Raw genomic sequence first — 10,237 nt, 5'->3', positions numbered from 1 at the left:
GGGAGAGAGGGAGAGGGATATATGAAAGAGAGAAAAAGGGTGAGGGAGATGAGAAAGAGAGGGAGAGATACCCGAGAGAGGGAAGAAAGTAGAGAGGGAGATGCCTAAGAGACAAAAAGGGAGGGGTTAAAGAAGAGAGAGGAGGAATGTAGGGAAGAGATGAGAGAGATAATGTTGATATCAGCATGCTGATTATTGAAATTTGACTGTCTGAAATTTATAAGAACACTCAAAAAACTAAAATCTGCACTATAACTCTTAGAGATCTGGAACCACTCTCAAACATCCTAATAATATATACATAAAATATAACTTAATCTTTTATCTTTCTTATACTTAAATGTTATATTTATGTATATATCCTACTGAAAAACCTAATTCGATGTACTGTTTAAGCAGTTAAGTCTCATACGAAGACAACCCAAAAACAAATTCAAAATTCGATGTACCGTTTAGGATCTGTGGGTGCCCGAAGTTAGCTATGACGACTACTGGTACTCTTCCCCTAATACATCCATTTTATTCTTTATCAAGCATTGGTATGAAGTGGAAAGAAAAGAAAAACAAACAACAAACAAAAAATTACATAAGAGAAATGATTTTATGATTTTAACATGTGGTTCCCCCCATGATTTTGCACAAGAAATAGACCCTAAAACAACCCCTTTTCCATTCACATATTCAAAAAATGAAATAACCATCTAAGACAATAATATACAACACAAAGCTAGTGGTCCTTAAAACATCATTGCATTACAATAATGTGACCTCAAATTAATATTATGGTAACATTCTTATTGATCCAGAAAATATTACAATAATCTCCAGTATTTACTTGAAAGCAAGTTTTAACATGCTTCTTGAGCATGATCCTCCAAATCAAATACTTATCACTGAAAATGTGTGACAAAAATCATGCAAATCCTTGATATTATGTGAGTTATGAATAACTTGGAAGCTTAACGGAAAAACCTTTTGAAAGATATTACAATAAACTTACGAACTTATAAAGAAACTAAGTGGACATGTTGTAATTTGGGCCAATTTTGTTAGACTATTGCTTCAATGATCATAATGATGAGGTTTATTTGACTATATAATATCGGTTGTGGCTATTTTGGTTTTGAAACCGATCTAACATACTAAAAAATGCGCATAACACACAGTTACAGATGCAATGCTAACCATTAATCGCAAAACCGACAACTATAAGTTTTATTTGATTGAATGTAAAATCAATACCCTGTACATGGAAAGAAGATGCACAGAAGAACAAAGGAATGTGTTTAGTAAATAAACAAAATCTAATAGATTATATAGTACATCAAATTAGTGTGGAATAAAGTTGTTTGCAAGCCTTCAATTTGACGTAAGAATTTGTTTGTTTTAAGAGAACTTGAATATTTAAAGTCACTCGCTACCAATAATAATGTATGCATAATTTTTGTGAGATTTTTTCAAGATCAAGGGCACAATGGAAAGCATAAAGAGAGACAAAAGAATGACAAGAACAAACTATATTCTCATCAATATACAAATGATCAACTGGATTAACCAATACAATGAATATGATCTTGCTTATATAGGTAAGGCCATGTGGATATATGAGCAAACAATCATGACATGTGGCTCAATGAGAAACAAGGGTAGTTAAGAAAAAGTAGGGGTAGGTAGGAGAAACTGTATAATATTCCACAAGAGGTGGAGGACCCACCGAATGTGGAGTGTAACAGTAAGATAAGACCACAAAAGGTGGAATTTCTCCTACAAGCTATATTCCTATGTGCACACTTCCTTAAGTGTCTCATATCCAAACTACGATGAGATGCATTATCCTAAGTTAACTTAAGTAAAGTGTAATAATATCCATGATGAATATTTATTTACACCAACACCCCCCTTAAGTGCAACTTAGGGGAATGAAGACTCAAGTCAATAATGCAAGATGGGTCTCAGCTACTAGGCCATGATAGGTACCCATGTACAATATGCAAATGCAAGCAAAACTATGCAATGCAATCTCTCACAAACAAAGAAAGGGAGAAAACCAAGTGGGAAAAAACTCCCCCCCAAAAGAGAGATGAATGTACAAAAGACTCTCAAAGAAGAAGGACAAAACCTCAAAGAGGAAAAAGTCCCCCACCATAAGAGAGAAAGGAGAAGTCATCTGACCCCCCTAATGAGACATCCCACACCCCCAAGAGAGATTGCAACTGTTGGAACTTACTCTCGGTGAAAGGTTTGGTAAAGATGTCGGCAACCTGCTTCATTGTAGGACAATACTGCAAATTAATGACCTACTCTTGAATCAGCTCCCAAATGTAGTGCATATGAATCTCGATGTGTTTGGTTCACTGATGCTGAACCGGGTTCTTCAAGATTGCAATAGCACTCTAATTGTCACAATGTAGAGTTGTCGGGCATGGAGTGGTGAACCCAAACTCTGTGAGAATTTGTTGAAGCCAAATGGTCTCAGTTGTTGCATTAACAACTCCTCAATACTCAACCTTGGTCGAAGAGAGAGAAATAGCATGTTGCTTCTTTCTCTACCAACAAATGGGGCCCAAACCAAGGTGGAAGTTGTAACCTGAAGTAGACTTATGATCATCAAGATCGCCAACCCAATCAGAGTTTGTGTAACCAACCAAGCAAAGTCCTATGCCTGCTGCATAGTGAATCCCATAGTGATGTGTACCCTGGATGTAATGAAGGATGCTTTTGATGGCTTTCCAATGAAGCTCATGTGGTTCCCGCATGAAGCGGGAAACCATGCCAACTACAAATGAAATATCAGAGCGTGTATGAGTCAAGTAAATGAGACTACCCACAAGCTGAGGATATAATGTGGCATCAACTCATGGAGAAGATCACTGAGCCTCAAGATTGACTCCTGAAAGAAAGGGAGTCGGTGCAAGCTTACAATCAACCATATGAAAGCATGCAAGTAGATCAAGAGCATACTTGGGTTGCGATAGTGTAATCCCAAAAGGTGATTGTGAAATATCTATCTTGAGAAAATAGTGCCAAAGACCCAAGTCAGTCATAGCAAATCTGTCATGCAAAGCAGATTTGACCCTGCTAATGATGGTTGCAGTGCTCCCTATAATGATCAAATCATCAACATAGAGTCCAAGTATCAAATGAGAGTCATCCTGTCACAAAATGTAGACATTCAGATTAGAATGAGACCTGGTGAACCCCACTGAGAGAAGAAAGGAATCCATCTTGGTGTACCAAGGCCTGGGGGCTTTCTTAAGGCCATAAAGAGATTTCCTTAGTCTGCAAACCAAGGAAGTATCCTGGATGAAACCTCATGGCTGCTCCATATAAATCTCCTCATCAAGATCCCCAAGAAGAAAAGCACTATTCACATCCATTTGATGTACAACCCAACCATGAGTTGCAACAATAGAAAGTGTCAAGCGAATGGAGTTCATCTTGGCTATGGGCGCAAAGGTCTCAGAATAGTCAACACTTGGAACCTGAGAGAAACCTTTTGCAACAAGACAAGCCTTATACTTATCCACACTACCATCCCCTGCAAACTTGGTCCGATAGATCCACTTACGTCGAACCATCTTTCTCCCCTTAGGGAGAGGGACTAACTCCCATGTGTTGTTTCTCATCAAGGAACTATACTCTTCCTCCATAGTGTGGTCCCACTCAGGAACCCCTGATGCTTCCCGAAATGTCTGTGGATTGAAAGTGGTAGCAATGAATGCATGTGGAAGGTCCTGATGTTGTGATCAAGTCCTCAGTGTATCTGAAGGATCCCCAACAAGAGAACTCACTAACTCAAGTGTCTATCGAGCCCAACTAGGTCTAGGTGGAGGTGAAGAACGAGGCTCCTCAACTGCAAGTGGACCCTGTAGAGGTGTAACCCTATGAGTCGAAGTTGAAGGAGCCTCATCATCTGAATCATTGACATCACTATCCACAATGGAGGAAGGTGGATGAGGTAGAGATGCCAAGCTAGGAGAGCTTTCCTCAAAGTGAACACTCCTCTCAATAAACACCTCATGTGTTTAGGGATCCATCAATCTATATGCCTTAACACCCTCGGGATATCCAACAAATATGCAAGGCCTACTATGAGTTTCCAATGCCTTGTGTTTCTGTGGAGGAATGCAAGCCCATGCTAGACACCCAAAGACTCTAAAATGTCTCACGATTAGTTTCCTACCAACCCAAGCCTCAAAAGAAGTAATACCTTGTAAAAATTTGTGAGGAATCCGATTCTGGATGTAGGTGGCACAATTGATAGCCTCTGCCCAAAAGGCAGGACCAAGAGAACGTGCATGTATCAAATAGCTAGTCATTTCTTTGAGAGTTCGATTCTTGCGCTCTGCAACTCCACTCTGCTGTGGAGTGTATGCAACAGAATGTTGAAGATCAATCCCCTCAAATGTACAAAAAACCTCAAGTCTTTTGTTCACATATTCCCTTCCATTATCTGTGCGAAGAATCTTGACCACTTTCCCAGATTGTTTCTCCACACGAGCCTTGAAGTCTTCAAATCTGTCAAATACTTCACTCTTATGAATAAGAAAGTAGACCCATGTGAAGCGGGAGTAGTCATCAATGAAAGTGAGGACATAGCGGGCCTTACTAAATGAAGGTGATGGAAATGGACCTACTACATCACTATGAACAAGTTGAAGAACTTCCAAAGCTCTCCAAGCTTTCCCCTTATCAAACTTCTCCTCGGGATGCTTGCCCATGGAACATCCTGAACATACACCCTCTGAAAAACTGATTCGAGGTAGACCTGTGACCATGTCTTTAGTGCTAAGCTGTTGAAGATAGCAGTAATTAAGGTGACCAAACCGCTCATGCCATAGCTTACTTTCTGAATTTGAATGAGTAAGCAAGGCCCTAGAAGGAGAAATTGGCACAAAATGGGAGAATGAATAAAGCCTTGAGTTGTCATTGACTTGTCCCACTTCTACCAAGGCATCATTATCAAGTTCCTTTACCACAACTGAATCAAGTGTAAACTCAACCTTTTTCTCATTCCCATAGTGAGTAATTTGGTAGATAGAGAGAAGGTTGGTAGACAAGTTAGGAACATAGAGAACGTTCTCAAATGTTCCATCATCCATGTCAACTGAACCTCCCTTCAACCTCAACTTGTGTATCATCACCTATGTAAATGTGAGGTACTTTAGATGGCTCCAATGAAGAAAACTACTCCTTTGTAGAACCCATGTGATAAGAGGCACCCAAGTCAAGTATCCACTGTTGTGAAGAACCTGTAGTAGCCACAAATGGTTGCCCTTTTCCCTTAGACTGTGAGGAAGAGGAAGGAGTTGAATCCTTCTTTGTGTAGGCGAATGGCAAGTTGATGTTGTTTTTCTTGAGAAGATTTGTCAACTCATCAACTTGCTTGGTGTGGCATCGATGCTCATCATGACCATACTTCTTGCAATAAGCACAAGTTGGTTTATCCTTCTTATAGGTGGAGCCCCCTTCTTGGAAGAGGATGAAAAATCACCTTGTGATGGAGAGGATGATTGTCCTTTTTCCTGTTGTGGCTTTGACTTAGATTGCTTCTTCTTCTTGTTGGAATCTTTTCTTTGACTCCCTTGACTTCCTTGATTAGCCACCAAAGACTTGGACTTTGAAGACTTGAGAAGCCCCATGTTCAACAACTTAGATTGTTCCAATATCAATATTTCTGTGAAAGCATCAAATGAAGGCATAGTGTAGGAACTCCCCACTGTCAAACAATGAGTTTGGAAGCTAGAAACAAATGCTGCATATTCTAGTGCGAGCTTGTCCAACAAGTTGAATATCAACTGAGCATCCTTTTTGTCAATACCACAATCGTTAAGCTTTGCTCTTAGCTCATTTTCTTTGGTGACATAATCTTGGATTGTATCAAAACTCTTGGGATCCAAGTTGGTGAGCTCATTGTCAATCTTGTAACCTTTGATTTCATCAACTTGACCATACAATTTCTGAAACATATTCCAAGCCTCTTTTATTGTAGAACACTTCTCAATGTGAAAAATGAGGTCATCTAATACATATTTATGCAAAGTTCCAAGAGCCATGCAATTCTTAGTGAGCCATTCTAACTGAGCATTAGGATCATCCTTAGGATTAGGTGGTGCTTTTATTATTCCATCTATGTAATGCGTAAATCCTTTTTCCATTAATTTGCTCCATGTTTTAATTTTCCAAGATGCATAATTATGTGGAGTTAAAGGTGGAAATTTATGAAGACTCATTGCAACAAAAATGAAAGAGCACAATGAATGAGACACAATCACACAAGACACCCCCCCAAATTCACTCAATCAAAGAACATCCCCCCCCCAAAAAAAAAATTAAAAAAATGATGATTTGACACTTTATACTTAGTGCGTGTACAATGGGCTACTTGCAAAAAATGGCAAAGTGGACTTCTGATTTCAACTTTACAACTGCCTTAATAAAGCCAAAGGAGACTCAAACTGATAATGCAAAAGATCTAAATTAAGATCCAAGAAAATTACAAGTACCAAGTACACCAAAAAAGACCAATGTCTGAAAGTACAATATTCACTCAAAATATCTGAAAAATAATCATAGATTATAAAATTAGACAAAAAAAATGCACTTTAAACAAAAACGACCCCTAAAAAGGAGGTCGTAAGAGCTCAAACGAAGCCTTTGAAGTTGCAAAATTGAGGATTGGATAGGTATAACTGAGAGAATCTAAAAGTTATGAAAATTTTGTACACCAAAACCAAAAAATAACCACACAATTGCGAAGAGTAGAAAAAATTAGCCCAAATAAAAAAAATTGCACCCAAAAAGGAGCAAAATTGAGCAATTTATGAGCCTCCAAAGTTGATCCAAAAATCCAAACTACTCAACAGAGAGGGGTCTAATTTCTTTTTTCAAAAACTGTTGATTGGACGCTGATTGTGCAAAAAATGCCAGGTGGTGTTGACTGGGCACCTGCAGGTGACGTGGCAGGTGACTGGGTCAGACTGCTTGTGTGGTAGGTGGAGGTGTGGGGTTGGGGCTTGGAGGGCCGGCGGTGGCAGGGTCAGGTCGGGCCAGCGGATAGTGGCAATCGGAGGACCAGTGGCAGAGATGCCGATGACTACTATCTGTCGAAAGGCAGGTGGGGGAGGGGCCAGCGGGAGGGATGTCATTGGGGCTGCTGCATGTCGCGATGGCCGAGGGGGGTTGTGGGTCTACACAGCTGTCGGACGACGGGGACCTGCGAAAAGCCTGCAGAAAGGTACGACGAGGCGGGGGGGGTGGTCTACGGACCCCCAAACAACATGTTTTTTAAATATTTTTTTTATTTTTATTTTTTGAAATAAAACCTCTTTTTCCCTTTTTTTTTTTGGAAAAAAATATGCCCTTTTTTTTCAGAAAAAAAAAATTCAAAAAATAATTTTTTTTTCAAATCTAAAAATTTCGTACCATACCACCCGAATTGGGCAAAAAATTCCTCCTCACCTAAAATTCGACTTTTGCCAAAATAGGTCGAGTTTATACTCGATTTTTATGGAAATGACCTCCCAGACGCAATGGTGAGGTCGAAAACGCTCTAAGATGCCTCCAAAAAGAATAGTCCCTCAGATCTGAAAATAGAAGCCTTCCAAGATGTCTCCCAAAACAAATCAATGAAGCCCCAATGGCTCTGATACCATGTGATATTTTGCCAAGATCAAGGGCACAATGAAAAACATAAAGAGAGATAAAAGAATGACAAGAACAAACTGTATTCTCATCAATATACAAATGATCAACTGGATTAACCAATACAATGAATATGAGCTTGCTTATATAGGCAAGACCATATGGATATACGAGCACACAATCATAACATTTGGCTCAATGAGAAACAAGGTTAGGTAAGAAAAAGTAGGGGTAGGTAGGAAAAACTGTATAATATTCCACAAGAGGTGGAGGACCCACCAAATGTGGAGTGTAACAGCAAGATAAGACCACAAAAGGTGGAATTTCTATTACAAACTATATCCCTATGTGCACACTTCCTTAAGTGTCTCATATCCAAACAACGATGAGATGTATTATCCTAAGTTAACTTAAGTAAAGTTTAATAATATATATGATGAATATTTATTTACACCAACAATTTTTTTAGGGGAAATGTCCTTTTGAAGTGATTAAATTTATTACTTAAAATTCTCTTGGCGAGAGTGAAAATGAAAGACTAAAAAAACATTGTGAAAACAAAATGCACCAAAAAAATAATCAGTCATGTCCTAATTTTCTTGTTGCGTCCGACTTACGTTTTTGATGGATGAAGAGCTGTTAGTTTTGGATCCACGGTCATGAAAAAGAAGATTTACAACGATTAAAGAAAATGTAAATTTCAGACTTTCTTCCGCACCGTACTTGACAAGTCAAGCATATAAAGACAGTCTGGCTAGGGGCATAAATCAACTTGTTTTAACATATCTGTAGATATTAATTCCAACAAAGGGCCATCCACCATAACGGAGGAAGATTCCACACAATTAATTTAAAAAGTATATTTGTTATAGTGAGACAAGTGGTTAGATTCCAAAGAGATAAGGATGATTGCACATGAATAATGCGAGTCGTACCAAACAATTCCACGCAAAAAATGAAAAGAGTACTTACTTGTCATCTACAACAAAGAAAATGAAATGTATAGTGCTACTAAAAAGAAATTGGGTGGAACAGTGGGCCATAGAAAAGGTCATTTGGAATAATGAAATGGGAGTAAGGCGCTGCACTATCCCATCAATTGCAATTTAATCAGAGAACCACTTGATATTTATTTTATGAACCACTTGATATTTATTTTATCCCACTACAAGGCTGAATGTTAGAGGGACTAGTACTAACGACTTTTCATATTTAACAATTTCTTTTCTTTTTTTTTTAAATTAAGTTTTTTTTAGTTGTGAATATTTTTATATAATATGGAGTAAAATATTGGGGATTGTACTTGGGTATAATTAGTTTTTCACTGGAACACAAAATATGTCATATGATCAATATTTATCTTCAGAAAGATTTTAGTAAATTTGAAAAAAAAACATTATATGATGCCACATCAATACACCAAATAAACATGGCTTAGTGCACAAGCCTATTCTCCATACAAAACAACACCTTGTCAAAAACACAAATTTGCATGACAATTGTTTTCATCAGATTTTTTGAATTTTTACAACATTGAGAAGACATATTAAGAGGATCAAACTAGTAGAAATTCTGTAAGAATCTATTGTGATTTGCAAATTTTGTGTTTTAGATCAACTGTCCTTTTGAATGAAGAATTGGTGGTTTCGTGCACAACTGTAGGTTTCACTTCTTTTTGGGACCATTTTGGAAATCTATTATGTAATGCCACATCAACACACCAATAAATATGACTTAGTGCACAACTATGGGTCTCACTTCTTTTTTGGACCATCTTGGACACCTTAGGGGGGGAAAAAAAAAAGCATGTGATGTGGCATCATATTTGACCATGTAGAATTGAAACCAAAATTTTTAAGTAGTGGACTTAACAAGTAAGTAGCTATAAAAAATTGAAAGTGATTTGAAATATCTAAGACAAATTTTGTATGTGTGAAGTTAGGGTGCTCCACTCTATAAGGACCTCTTTGTAAAAATCTCAAGAAAATTCTCAATTATTTCTAGCTTTGAATCTTTACAATATTGTAAGTGTAAGCAAGGTGGCCTTGTCCAAATAAAAACATATGAAAAGGCTTTGCTTGAGGTTTACAGGCCAAAGCCTATTATTGTGTAGCAAATCATCCCTTTAGTCAAAAGGACCAAATTTTAAATTGAATTTCTTGTCCCTTAATGAATTGGTTTTTAAAATAAAAAATCACAAATATATCAGTAAATGCAAATTTCATCTTCCATACACTACTTTCATTTTTCTAAAATCCACTCATGTTGTTTAGTAAGTTTGGACAATAATTTCATGAACTTATGTTTAACTGCATGCTATAATAGATAATCTTCATGCTCATCCATTCTATCATCTTTATTGATTTTAAGAATAAAATCATATTATATAAAGATGGATAAAAACCCTTGCTGACATGTCTTTTTGATTATGTGTTTCACTTGTGTAGGGAATCACCATCCAAAGAGGGGTTAAATTCATTTTCAAGGTAATGGATTTCCTAAGCCATCCCGCATCGTGAGTTTGATGGAAAGTGTGTTGTTGAGCTAAACCATAAAAACTAATTTAGGAGTTGTCATAAATATGAAGAAACCC

Source organism: Cryptomeria japonica, chromosome 7, assembly GCF_030272615.1.
Source record: "Cryptomeria japonica chromosome 7, Sugi_1.0, whole genome shotgun sequence".
In the NCBI taxonomy this organism is placed as follows: Eukaryota; Viridiplantae; Streptophyta; class Pinopsida; order Cupressales; family Cupressaceae; genus Cryptomeria; species Cryptomeria japonica.
The sequence above is the reverse complement of the archived record's forward strand: the minus strand, read 5'-3'. Positions refer to the sequence as shown.